General features: G+C 34.3%; 1 protein-coding gene across 1 annotated transcript in view; it reads right to left on the bottom strand.

Annotated features, from left to right (window-relative positions):
• LRP1B (LDL receptor related protein 1B) overlaps positions 1–14530 on the bottom strand; it is a 1834834-nt gene that overhangs the window by 1162019 nt on the left and 658285 nt on the right. The window lies entirely within an intron of this gene.

The following is a 14530-nucleotide window of genomic DNA, read 5'->3' as shown; positions in this document are numbered from 1 at the left end:
AAAAACAAACAGGGTTCTAGAGGGGAGGGGGGTGGGAGGATGGGTTAACCTGGTGGTGGGTATTGAGGAGGGCACATTTTGCATGGAGCACTGGGTGTTATGCACAAACAATGAATCATGGAACACTTCATCTAAAATTAATGATGTAATGTATGGGGATTAACATAAGAATAAAAAAAAAATACAAAAAAAGAAAACCTAATTTTTAAAGCTGCATAGGATATAAAATAGTATTTTTTTTTTTCAAATAATACATTAAAGACACAAATATTCTTTTCAAACTTTAGGTGGCATAGACTTAAAATCTGAGGGTTGGTTTGAGTCATTGATCTACCTCTTACCTCTAGATTAAGTGGGCAAGTGGGCCAGGTACTTAAACCCTGTACGTCTCAATTTTCTCAACTGTGAAATATGGTGAGTGGAAACTCCTTGGCACAGCTCTTGTTAGAATTTAATCAGGTAACATGAACAAAAAGATTTTAGTGGAATTTAAATGAAGTTGTATCAATCTAAAAATTATTTCATTTTTAATCCATTCTTTATTAAGAACAGCTAGTTATATACTTATTTATACATGGATTTTTTTGTTTTTTAAAAAAATCTTTACTGAGCAATTATAATACAAGAAAATTTACTAAGGAGTGGGGAGGCCATGATGAACAGAGCATACTCACTGAGTTCTGCTGATAATAATAGTATATTATATGATCACCCTTTGTGTTTTAAAGATGTACTTAGGTTGGAATACCAAGTCTCTTCTTGAAGCTCAACAATTCCAAATTGTCATCCAACATCCAAATTGTACCCTGCTATATCTAAAGTTGAGGTTGCCTATTCCCATACCCTATCTAGACTTTTTTGATAGGCACTCTCCAAATTCCCCATGTGGTGATTCTTAAACTTGCCCAGCTCTCCTAAATCCAGAGTGCAGTCACGACATATGACTACAATCTCATGTTAATCTGACACTGATTATTACAGGAGCCCAGATTCTATAGTCAGGCACACTTAGAATTTAATCACAGCTATGTTAATACCCATGGGACATTAATTTATTAAATCAACTAAGCATTAATTTTCTCATGTGTAAATAAAACTATCAACTGAGTTTACCTTGTAGGCTTGTTGTGAATGTCAAAAGTTATTGATGGCAAAGCACTGAGCTTTGTGAGCTTTTTTGTGACATGTGGGCTTAGAATAGGAATTCAACATGTGTTAATCATGTAAATAAATACAGCAGAGTGAAGATGTTAACAGGCTCTGGAGCCAGATTCTTGGTCCCATCACTTATAAACAGTAAGTTGAACAAATTATGTACCTTTTCTGTGCTTCACCAGGTTGTTGTAGGGATTATATCAAAAGCTTTTAACATCTTTCCCAGCAAACACTAGTGTATGCTGTTTGTTTGTTTTTAAGATTTTATTTATTTGAGAGAGAGAAAGAGCAAGCAAGAAAGAGCACAAGTAGGGTGAACGAGCAGACTCCCCGCTGAGCAGGGAGCCCAATGTGGGGCTCAATCCCAGGACTCCGGGATCATGACCTGAGCCAAGGCAGAAGAAGCTTAACCAACTGAGCCACCCAGGTGCCCTTTCCTTTTCATAAATACTTAAATCACATAATTTCCTTTTATATCGCAAGCCTCCTCCCCCCAAAAAAGCCAGACTTGCCAAAAGTAAGATACGTTTTGAAATATTTTCTCAAAATGAATGATAGGTATATGTGATTTTGTTTGATGCTAAAACAGCTTTCAACATTTTGTATTTGGGGGATGTAAATAAATTGTTATGATATAGCTTCACTAGATGAAGTATTGACTAATCGGTTTCCTGGTATTTTTTTTTCTTGTATATTTATACAATTACTGATATAGAAGGCTATTAGTTTTGTCTAATACCCATCACTCATATGAACAACTCATTTTATTATAACATGTCTCTGTAACTTGAGTATCAATGTTTTTTTTTAAATATACATTTCCATCTGTTTTTCTATCTATATATAATTAAAATACAAATACACAAATTTAAATCCAAATTATAGGAATAAAATTAAGTGAAACTCTTTTCACCAGAGTTTCTAGTATTAAATCTTATATTTATAAGATTAACATAAGTTCACCTTAAAAATAAAGTTGAAAAATATAAATTAGTTTTGAAAAACCATAAATTTCTATGACCAACAGTCACAATGCAGTTCCTTTTAAAATTTTTTAAAATTGGCTGATTCTTAGAAATTTCAGAATATATATCCTTGCATGAATGTCAAAGTAATGTTTAGGTCAGATATATTTAGATCTCTCTGTAAAAAATTCCAAAAATAGCCCACAGAAAGAACACTTCAAACCTGGGAGACTAGAAATTTTATAGAGGTCAAAGATGACTTAGTAGTTTTCTTAAAAGCAAGATTTTTTTTTTTAAGTAATACATGTGTTGGTTCAAATCAAAGGATGTTTTCTTAAGATTGTCAGGTAACTGATTAACATGACAGAGGGAATGAAATGCACATCTGGTGTTCGGAAACAAATTTTGAGAAAACAGAAAAAAATGTTGAATTTCTCAGAGGCAGTATACAAAACTATTAGAATTCTTCTTAGTGGTAACATGTAGGGATAAAAAAGGAATTTGTTTGGATGAAAGAGTTAAGTAGTTTCTTTATAGACTAGAGACTATAGTCTTCCTCATCTTTAATATACTCTTTTCTTGGCTTCCATGACTGCTGGGTAACTGGTAAGAGAGCTGGTACATGGCTTGATGGATTGTACCTTAACCAGTCCTTCCTAAATCGTCATATCAAAGCACATTAAAACAATGATAATATTTGCAAATTACACAGAAGTAAATAGCATAAATTATTTGTAGAGGTTGCCCCAGCCCCTGGGAATTAACCTCAAAATTGAGGGAATCGGTATCTCAAAGCCCTTTGACCAATGCTGGGATACTTCAGTTGGAAAACTCTGCCAACTTCAGTACTTTGTTGTTGTCTTTCTGGAAGATGCAGCAGTTTAAGAAATAGCAATGTCTGCCTTAACTGGAATTATCTCAGAAACCAAGTAATATGGGTATTTAGTGTACTGTTGCTTTGAGGAGTAATCCATCCTTAATTCCCAGTTATCATTTGTGCAGTAAAGGTGTATATCCCATGAGGCTGCTTTAGTCCATCTTGTAAATGAAGAGAAGACTCAACCAAATCACCACTTCTATCCACTGGTCTGTGTGACAGGGAGAAGAATGTGATCGTAGAGACGACATGAATTCCAAAGAACATGTCAATGTTGCATTAAATGATCCATCTCACAAAAACCCCAGGCATTCAAAACATTTCACAACCAGAAATCATAATCTGGACATAGTAAGCAGCAGGGTTAGAAGCTACCTGACATATCTGGAATTACCCCTTTAGTTACTAAATCATTAGGATTTGGGAGATCTGAGAGAAGGACTGCGATGACAGGGAAGCACGTGAGGAACAAAATAGTACACACTTCAAAATTTTAACAAGCATGGTAGTTTTAGATGATCACTTGAGTTTTCAGTAACGCATAGTCAGAACATTTCCAGTCCCTCAAATCTAATTTTAGGTGACCTGAACAAGGTAGCAGAATTTAAAATATAGTAATGAATTATAAGAAAGAGAAACTCTATCATTAGAAGGATTTAAAACATATAAACACAGGAAGATAGTATTTATATTGTAAAATTTTTTATAAGCCTTACATAATTAGTTGAAATAGGCTTCATTTTTTAAAATGAACCTCATTTTACAAACAAGTTTTCTAGGATAATGCAAGGGCAATGTGACTCATCTGTATGTTTTTGAATGTTTACATCATTTATATATATATAAACATCTTACTCTGCTCAGTAAAAAGAAAGTGGTTAAAAAGATATTAAGCCTCATCAAATGTCTTTTCTGACTAGAGATAATTGTGATAGCACATTTTGAGGAGGGATAGAGATTTTTCTTCTATAATGGCAGATACAGTCAAATATCTGCACTTGTCACTATATCATCATATCTCAGCAAGACCAGCATCAATTCTCCCCCCAAAAGCTAACCTCTCCACCTTGCACTCTATCACACCCCACTTTCTGGGTTTTGTCCTATCAAGACTTGCTGCTTGGTTGTATTTCCCATTTCTGTCTTTCCAATAGTTCTAAATCCTCTGCCTATAATCTCATTCCATTTTCTTAGCCTGCACTCAAGAATAAAGTCACTTTTGCTGATTGAACTTTCCTGCAAATGGCATCCTTTCTTTCCTACTTTTTTTTTTTTTTTTAACTATTGAATTTCTTCAAACATAGACTGCACCTGATGTATTCCGTCTCCCTTCTCCCTCCAGCCTCGGCTCCCAACACTGCTGAGCAGCTTTTCCCCAAGGTCTCCGTGACCCCACTAACCGGGAAGCCAGAGGCAAACAAGGTCCTTCAAAAGCTGATCAGAATTCCTCTCGTAGACGCACTTTCTGCCATTATTTCTCATGCCTTTTTTACTCCAGTTCCACTATTATTATTATTGTTATGATGCTTTTCCATGAGCACACTTGGATGCATTTCACACATGCTCTTTGATAAACTTCCCTCTGTGTCTGCCTGAAAAATACAAACACTGCCTGACTCTATATACAATTGTTGAATGAATGTTCAGTGCATTTTAACTCCTGGCTAATTTCCACTTTCTTCTACATGCAAGAAGTTACCTTTTCCCACTGTCAATATATTCTCAGAATAGGTTTTATAAATATCACTTTCACCCAACAACCACTTTCAAAATCATAACCATTCTCAGTTGCTGCCCACAACAAAACCAGACTCTGGCCTGATTTCATCATCTAACTGAAACTTAACGTTATTTACAAGTTATTTTCATTACCTGTAGTAAACTTCATTCAGAGTCATCTTTCACTTCCCCAAAATACTCCAAAATATTCCCACTTCTGGAATTTTCTGTATGCATTATCATCATCTGGAAAGTAAACCTTCTCTTTTTCACCCAACAAAATGCTTCAAGTCCAAACTCTGGCTTCTCCATCAAGTTTACTTTGTGAAAAATAATACCACATAATGGAGAAGTTATTAAGTTTAGAGAACAAACCCTTGAATTAGAGTTTTTATCTGCCATTTTTTAGTTATTTCAACTTGAGTTAAGAGCTGAATTTCAGTGAGATTCTTCTTTCACATTTGAAAAATGCGGATAATAATAGTGTCTACCTCACATGATCATTATAACAAGCAATGAAATCATGGTTTGGGAAACACTCTACAAATCGAGAGGTTTTGTTGTCTTTTTTTTTGTGGGTGTCATGGATCCCTAATTTTCTATGAACTCAGACAGACATTGTTTATACCACATTTTTTTACAATATAGCTTTTTTATAATATAGTTTCTGTGTATAGTTTATGAACTGTATTGATATATGCAATTTCACATAGATTTCATGAGGCATGAAGCCTTTCATTTATTTATTTATTTATTATTTTATTCCCACCTCACAATATAAAATGAAATGTAGGAACAAAAACATATTGATTATACAATGGAATATTATGCAGCCATCAAAAGGAATGAGATCTTGCCATTTGCAACGACGTGGATGGAACTGGAGGGTATCATGTTGAGTGAAATAAGTCAAACAGAGAAAGACATGTATCATATGATCTCACTGATATGAGGAATTCTTAATCGCAGGAAACAAACTGAGTGTTGTTGGAGTGGGGGGTGGGGTGACTGGGTGATGGACACTGGGGAGGGTGTGTGCTCTGGTAAGCGCTGTGAATTGTGCAAGACTGTTGAATCTCATATCTGTACCTCTGAAACAAATAATGCAATATATGTTAAGAAAAAAAGAAGAAGAAGAAGAAGAAGAAGGTAGCGGGAGGGGAAGAATGAAGCGGGGGAAATCGGAGGGGGTAGATGAACCATGAGAGACGATGGACTCTGAAAAGCAAACAGGGTTCTAGAGGGGAGGGGGGTGGGAGGATGGGTTAGCCTGGTGGTGGGTATTGAGGAGGGCACATTCTGCATGGAGCACTGGGTGTTGTGCACAAACAATGAATCATGGAACACTTCATCTAAAACTAATGATGTAATGTATGGGGATTAACATAAGAATAAAATTTAAAAAAAAACATATTGATTACTAGTTGATAAAAAAATCAAGTAAAAACTGGTTAAAGTCATCACCAAAAAACATAAGATGCCTTTGAAATTCAAAGATTAAAAATTATGTACTTCGGATTTATTAATTATACCTGTCTATTTACTTAGAAGACTGAGATTGGATTATCTTGGGAAGAATTGTTTGGAACTCAACTTCTAGTAATGCCTAATACTGATTTAAAAATATATACATGCACACACACACATATATATGCACACACATACATAAGGAGGAATATAGATATATATGGTAGGATATCTTACCAATAGAAATATGGTAGGGTATCTTACAATATTTAGCTTTTGAATATTGAATCTTGTGAAGAGTTCCTATTTATTAAATTGAAGAGCTCATGATTTCTAAGAATTGTGAAAATTGCCTTAAAATTAAGTTTCCTAGAATTATTTAAAAACAAATTTTTAGTGTCATTTTAAGTAATATATTAAGATTTCTGGAATGCTCTTAACCTGATTGCAAATGCTTAATCTTTTCTATTCCCATGTTTTCTTCATTTTCTTTAAGAATGCTTTTCTACACAATCAGATCTGGTTTCTTGGAAATATTACAAATTATCATATTTGAAGGGGAATTCCTATCCAATTAAGTGTATGGAAATATTGCATTATAACATCCTTTGTAATTCTCACAGCTGAGAAATCAAAATAGTTACAGCCACTTACGAAAATTGTAAAATATGTGGACTACATTATTTTCTCCATATTGTTTGGGAAAATTAGTATATCATGTAAACACATTTAATATCATATACATATTTAATATTAAACATTAACATTGGATCACATAATACCTTTACAAAAGTAATACAACTTTCCCAGAATTGTGTATTTCATAAGATTCTGTTATTTTCAAGCATAATTTATTTTTGCATGTGAGCTACTTCAACTGACAAGGTGATAATTTAAATGGAAGAAATAAAAGAAATTTATAGTATTTCAAGGAAAATTAAAATTGGATTTATGAGTTTTAACTTTTAAATAAAACAATATTAATTGATATAATTTGTTAGAGTAATCTATAGGACTACACTTGAGGATACAGGAATATGAATAAAAACCCCTAGAGATACATGTGCACTCAATCTAATAGTAACTCCCTCAAATTAAATAATTTCGGCGTAATATAGGTTCCAGTAATGGCTTGTGTGTTTACATATTTCAAATGGATGCTGTGGAAAAACAAGAACTGGAAAAGACGTAAAGGTGATTGATTTCATCCAGCTGCACCACCCTTAAGCCAGCTCTGACATCTGTTCTATTTTTAAAAGCCCTGGGGAAGGAGATTTTGCAGCTTTGATAAGTTGTTCCAAGGTTTAAAAAGTCTTTTTCTTTAGTCCTTACTCTTCACAAGTCTCAGTGTAGGAAAATCACTTGCATTTAAAACATGAAGAGCTTCATTTATGTATTTAATGTGTGAAAAGCTTGCCCGGTCACCTAAGGAAAACTGCCATATTAAAGCAATTCTGCTATAACCAAAGTCACCATTGTGTCTGCTATTATGAGTATGAATACATGGATGGTTGGTTAAGATTCATCCTGAAAACTTTCTGGATCACATCTAGAAATACTGTTGTTAAAACAGATCTCTCTCTTTCTGTGTGTGTGTGTGTGTGCGTCTTGCTAATTTTAGAATATAGCTATCAAGTGGTTTTTATCAGTTTAACTCAGTGTCTGCATCTGAGTCCAACAAAAGTAGGGTAAGTCATAATATTCCCCTGCTGAATCTGTAAGCACTTAGAATACAGCCAAAATTTGCAAACAGAAAATATTATATGGACATGGCTACAGTATTGTTGCCATTAATTATAACTTTGGAAATAAAAATTTTATCTGACCAATGGACTGTCTTGTTTTCTGACCTTCTATTTACTGGCAAATAGATAAGAAAATAAATGAAATAATTGTTTTATGAGGGATTGTCAGTGCAGCATTGCTCTTCATTAAACCCAGTGCTAAAGAGGGAACTCAGCTTAGATGGTTTAAAAAAAAAAAAAATCAGCGCTATATAGGTGTTTTGAGTGTTTCTTTATTTCGCTTCATGCATGTATTCTTCACATGTTCCTTGATTACTGAATCACCTCTCCCACCCCCACCACCTTCTCTACAAATTCCTTTTTCCTTCCCTCCACCTCAGTTAAAATACATTTGTATGTTTGTTTTTTTAAATTTCTTAAGAGTCCTGTTCTTTGCTAGCTAACTTGATAAACTAGGTGCTCTTACAGGTAATGTATTTGCATTTAAACAAGATTCTTACAGAAACAATAGATTAACTACAAAGATTAGAATTTTAGGCTCTCTGTAAAAAAATGACAAAGGTATTTTGTTTGAGGAAAAGGGGCACTTCATTGATTGATACTCATATCACACTTCTTGCTGACAATTTTGTTTACTTATAAAATTGGCTCTCGGGCGCCTGGGTGGCTCAGTTGGTTAAGCTACTGCCTTCGGCTCAGGTCATAATCCTGGAGTCCCTGGATCGAGTCCCGCATTGGGCTCCCTGCTCGGCAGGGAGTCTGCTTCTCCCTCTGACCCTCCGCCCTCTCATGTGCTCTCTCTCATTCTCTCTCTTTCAAATAAATAAATAAATAATTTTAAAAAATAAATAAATAAATTTTATAAATAAATAAATAAATAAATAAATAAATAAAATTGGCTCTCATCTCTCTTTGTAAATGGATGAGTACATATGTAATCAATGAACCAGAAAGAAGACACTTTCTTTCTTCAGTTTACAGAAATCCTACTGATTCCTCAAGAAGTAAAATGCATATTCTAGTCATACCTTAAAACTCCTGGGAGGAAAAGATTTACCCAATTTGCAGATAAAATAACTAAGAAAGCAGAAGATAAAATATTCCATTTGGGAATATTTCTCTTCTGAAATACAGAACAGAAGATAAGTGTTTCATCTCTAAAGCTAATGCTTTTTCCTCTTGTTCTCTGGAGCTACTTTACCTATGGTAGCTCAGTGATGGCTAACTTATTACCGTTCTGAAATTCAGGCAGTGTGGAAAGCCTACTCAGTTTGAAGCAGAGATGACTCCATAGTGAGAAGCATGTTAAAAGATTAATGCCTGACAGGAAAAAACAAGCCAAAATCAGATAGTTCCACACATCTCCCAGAGAAAAGGGGTCTTATCGCAATAAAGGGACAATGAGTGGGAGCAGCCAACTGGATCATTCACATGTCAGGAAGGCTGAGAGTCATTCCCTCTTTGATTCCACAAATGTGTTAGAGATTGCTTCTGAGCCAAATTCTGCACACAGATGCATTATTGTTGCCACTCTAAAGTTTGTTTTTTTGAGAATTATATATATATATAAAGAAAATTACTGTTCCAGTCTCTTCCTATAGAGGCTAAGATAATAAAAGATTCGATGCATGTCCCCAAGTACAGCTTAAAAATCAAAGGCAGGTTGATATCAGGTAATTAATGGAAGAAATTATTTGGGTGGTGTTTTGCACAAATGATAGTCAAAAGTCAAAGGAATTCTACAAATATAAATTGTTACCAAAACTCTTAAAAGACATTATTTACTGCCCCCCCCAAAAAAACCCCACTAAATAACAATGCCAACATTTGATGACTAAATACATAAGAAAACTAGTAAACACAATGTCTGTACTTCCTTGTTCTCAGATTAAGAATAAATAAGAAGAAGAAAAAAAGAATAAATAAGAAGAGCTACTTTGAGGATCCACTAGATGACAAGCATCATTTCTCATCCAATTATTTCTTCACCACAATGAAGATGAGATGAAAACAACTCTACAAAAACTGAAGAACAAAGGTTTTTCTTGGTTATTTTTTGTTGTTTTTTGTAGTGCTCATTCAAGACAACATTAAATTATACATACTGACTTAAAAAGAAAACTATCTTTCTGATTTAGAGAGAAGTATGCTCCATTACCCTTAGTCAAACAACCCAGATCCCCTATGATCTATATAAACAATGAGTAAAAAGATATTTTCTGATCCCACTGGTACATTTATCCAAATGCATGTTATTTAATAAGAGTTATTCATTCATTATTCCATTTAAATAAAAATCTTGATATTTGCTTGGACTGAGTGGATAAGAGAAAAACGGAAAAGAGAAAAGAAAAAATGAGTATATGCCTTGAATCACTCCATCATATTTCAAAAAAAGGAATTATTTGCTGTGTGTTAAAACAAATAAACACTTGTTTGGGAGACCTGATTAGCATACACATGATTTTACAGTGAGAGGAACCAGTTAGAGCATGTGTAGTTAAAACATCTTTCACTGGAAGAACCATGTTGCAAGACACAATAAGTTTTATATAAGCCAATTTACACTTGAGAGGATGATAGAACGTTAAAGAACCCAATTTAAAAAGCCATAGAATGATGCAGATATTCTTAAATATAACAGTATTAAATCCTTGATAGAATATATATATTTTATGTTTCAGACCAAAAGTGAAATGTTATTGATGGAAGATATTCTTTAAAATTTAATTTTTATGTCATTCAAAATGTTAACTCTGAAAATAATTTTATGATGCACTTTTAATGAAAACAAAGTGTTCTTATATTGCACTCTGTAAAAGTTGCAGTTTTATGTAAAGTATGCAGTTTTATATATAACTAAATATAGTTACCCTATATTAGTAGGATAATTGCTGTTTATTGAGTACTTCCCATGTTCCAGGATCTGTGGTAAGCACACAATGTTCATTATCTTATTAAATCTTTACAAGAACATTATGAATAGGTATTATAATTGCTATTACATCATGAAGAAATTGAAGATTGCAGAGGGTAAATACGTTCTTCAAGGTCATAGAGTTGTGATGCTATTTTTTGAATTCAGGTCTCTTGTATCTTCAAACACTGGTTTCTTTTCTATTGTGTTATACTGTGCTACAGTCTCAATTCCCTTTAACAAAGAAACAAATATGGCAATGAAGCCATATATGTATTCCTGTCTGTTTCTCTATCTCTTTGTGAAGTAGATTACATAAGGATCTTGAGGAAAAGGTAAGAAAATTATGTGAGAAGTCAAGGCTGTGAAGCCATGCTATGTCAATACTTAAAAAGCTCTTATAATCAGGGGTGATCCCTCAATATCTAACAACAGATGAAATACACTGTACAGGCTATAGCTTCTACAAATAGCCGTAAGAAGGAAACTTGAGGGAATCTTGGCTATCTGTGCATGACCCAGGATTTCTTGCAGTTGGACCTTCACCAGTTCCAGGTATCCAGGACTGTTTGACCAGGGGGAGAGAGACAGGAAGACAGAGTGGCAGCTAGGAGGCATGACAGTCTACTGAGGTATGCTAGCATGGTCTCTTTGTCCACTTTGGACTGAAGGAACTTGAGATTATTTGAGAGGTTTCAGGAGGGCACTGGGTAGCAGTTGTTCAGAACTGAAATAGAAGCGTTCATCAACCAGACAGTTGTGCCAACAGCTAAATATCAGTCATGCTTAGAAGAATTTTTGTTGTCTATTTCCTGCAAATTCTAACTATGATCACAGTCCCCACATGCTTTGCCTTGACGGCAAAATATTTATTCACTACAACTTTAGGTTGTCCGCAGTAAATACAACCAGGTCTTCAATGTTATGTAGTGCTAAGGTAAAGCCTCTCTAGTGATCAGCCAACTTACCCATAGCCAAAAACCTTCCCTTTAACCATTTAATGGGTCTTTCACCACATGCTTATTTCTACTTTGATGGGGAATTCTGTAGATCAAGCAGACTGGCCACATGTCAGTTGCTACCTCTTTCTGGTAAAGTACTGCTACTTCTGCCACTTGGCACAACTTCAGTGCCTGGTTAGCTTGGCAGATGGAGCCCAGCATGAAGGATGCCAACATCACAGGGTCAAATGCCATACGGTACAATTATCTGTTTTTCTGTTTCCAGCCACAGATTTTACCTCCTAATATCTGCCACCCATATATCCTCTTCATGCTAGAACTGACACAGATCAAGTCAGTATCTTTGAAGCACTACAAATCCTTAAAAGGAAGGATTGATACCTCTTAGGATTCAACTGCATATTTAAAAAGACAGAGCCTTAGCCAGGCTTGAGTTTGAGTTCAAACACTCAGCCAGATTCTCCCTGGGGAGCTCCGTAAGGAATCACTACAGGGCCTTTGAGTGTGCTCACATAACTGCTTCAGTTCATTAAATAGCACTTTGGCCTTCCTGTTTTAAACAGAGCTGAATGTCTCCAATTTATGTGAACAATTAAACAACTGCTAAATAAACAGTATTTGGTGAATAGCGAATCAGCAAAAGAAGTTTCTCGTGCCTCCTGGGAATCATCTGCTGGCAATCGCCACTTTTCTCAAAATTTTATAAAGCAATTATTCCTTTCATAGAATACTGGATATGGAAGTTTATGATGAGTAAAGGAAGAATACAGAAAACAATGAGATTGAAGTTGAAACACACACACTAACACAAAGACTGTAATATAACTAACAGTGTTAATGCAACTAACACACTAAATGGTGAAAAATCAATGAATTAGTGGTATCTGTTATTAGATACTTTACATTTATGGACAATTCTAATGACTTCTAAAATTGCAATACCCTCCTGAAAATGTCTTTGGCTCAAGAAGAAAACAAAACAAAACAAAACAACAACAAAAGGAATTTTCTGGTTATCCGTGTTGAGAATTATGAAAAAGAAAAATAAATGGCATTCATATATCAACCAAATACCCAGGGTAGGCATTTTTGCTCCAACACTCTGTTCTGTTTAAGGGACTTCAAATGTGATCAACTTTACACTGCATTCTGCTCTATGGTAAATACCATTGTAGCAATATTTTGGTAAGTCTCACCACCTGTGTCAAATCTTTTTTGCCAGATTTATTTGCAAAGAAAACCATTGATTTATTTTTGTTTCATCTGCTCTCTCTGACCCTTCCATACCCATGGTAATGAATAGAAAAATGGTCAACAAGACCTGAAAGACGAAAGAAGAGGAAAAGCAAAGGTCAACAGAAGTGTAAAGAATAGAAAAACCAGGCACTGGGTACGAGAGGCGATCCAGTGTTTATCAGGTCCCAAATTTATAACATGGCTTTTGAAATCGGTCTTTTCTGTAGAAAACAGGTATATGCAAATGAAATATTTCGAAAAGCACAACAATTTTTCCCCATTTTTAAGTTTAATACATATTTTGTAAATGAATTCTAAATAAGCCATTTATTATTTCAGTACCTTTACTACATGGAAACTGATCGAAACCTCACTGAAGATGGATCTTTGCAGTCTTGCACACACATACCCAAATTTGGTAAAATAGAAAATACTACTCTGCTATAAGCAACTATTTCTTATATCTGTCAGTATGGAGAAATATACAAATCCTTTACTACAGCTTTTATTTTCTTTTTGGCTCCACCTGTGTTCTCATTATGGTATTATCTGATGAAGTTGATTAATGACCACAAATAAGGTAAAATAGCACAGTATTTAGGATAGAAAGAGTAATCCATGGAATTTCTTTAAAGATGCCTCCTTTATATGTAAAGTTATTGTATTAGAGTATTTTATTTAAAAATAAGAGATATCTCAAAGCTTCCTTAAATAAAAAAGCAGAAAATTACCTTACAACATTTTGGTATTTTATGCTGGTGTGTATGAAGGATTCCATCTTCTTTGATGTCATTCAACATATTTCACCATTTTACTACTCTGATCAGATTTTCATGAATTATGTCTCTCATGAACATTTTTCCACATTTCATACTGCACATTTTGTCAATGCCTCATTCAGAGTCATATTATACATCCTAAGATAATGCTTTCCAAACTTTAATGTACATATGAATCACCTAGGGATCTTCTTAAACTGCAAATTTTGATTCAGTAGATCTTGGCTAGGGATGTTATTGTGCATTTCTCCAAGCTCCCAGGTGGTCTCTGTACTCTACTGCACAGACCACACCTTAAGTAGCAATGTGCTAACACCTCCAAAAAATGGGTTGAAAACCTAGTGTCCATTTTCTGGAAACATGTTCAATGAAATGGACTCTAAACTAATGGGGAGCACCTATTTTTATTAAACCACAAATTAAACAAAATGTCACTTAAGACAGGGCAGAAGCACATAATTTTAAGTTCTTTATTAGTATTGATACATTGACACATTCTAAAAATGCTGATCTGCAGTAAATTCTTACGAATGATTTTGTCTTCGGGAGAGTGTATGTATTTATATCCTAAAAAAAAAAAATCTTAGAAGCTTTTAGACATTACCATTACATGGTCAAAAAAAAAAAAAAAAGAGAAAGAAAGAAAGAAAGAAAGAAGAAAGAAGAAAGAAAGAAAGAAGAAAGAAAGAAAGAAAGAAAGAAAGAAAG

The sequence above is a fragment of the Mirounga leonina genome, unplaced genomic scaffold, assembly GCF_011800145.1.
Source record: "Mirounga leonina isolate KUSES-001 unplaced genomic scaffold, KU_Mleo_1.0 Mir_151, whole genome shotgun sequence".
Taxonomy (NCBI): Eukaryota; Metazoa; Chordata; class Mammalia; order Carnivora; family Phocidae; genus Mirounga; species Mirounga leonina.
Note: the sequence above shows the minus strand (reverse complement) of the source record. Positions and strands in the feature narration are given on the sequence as shown.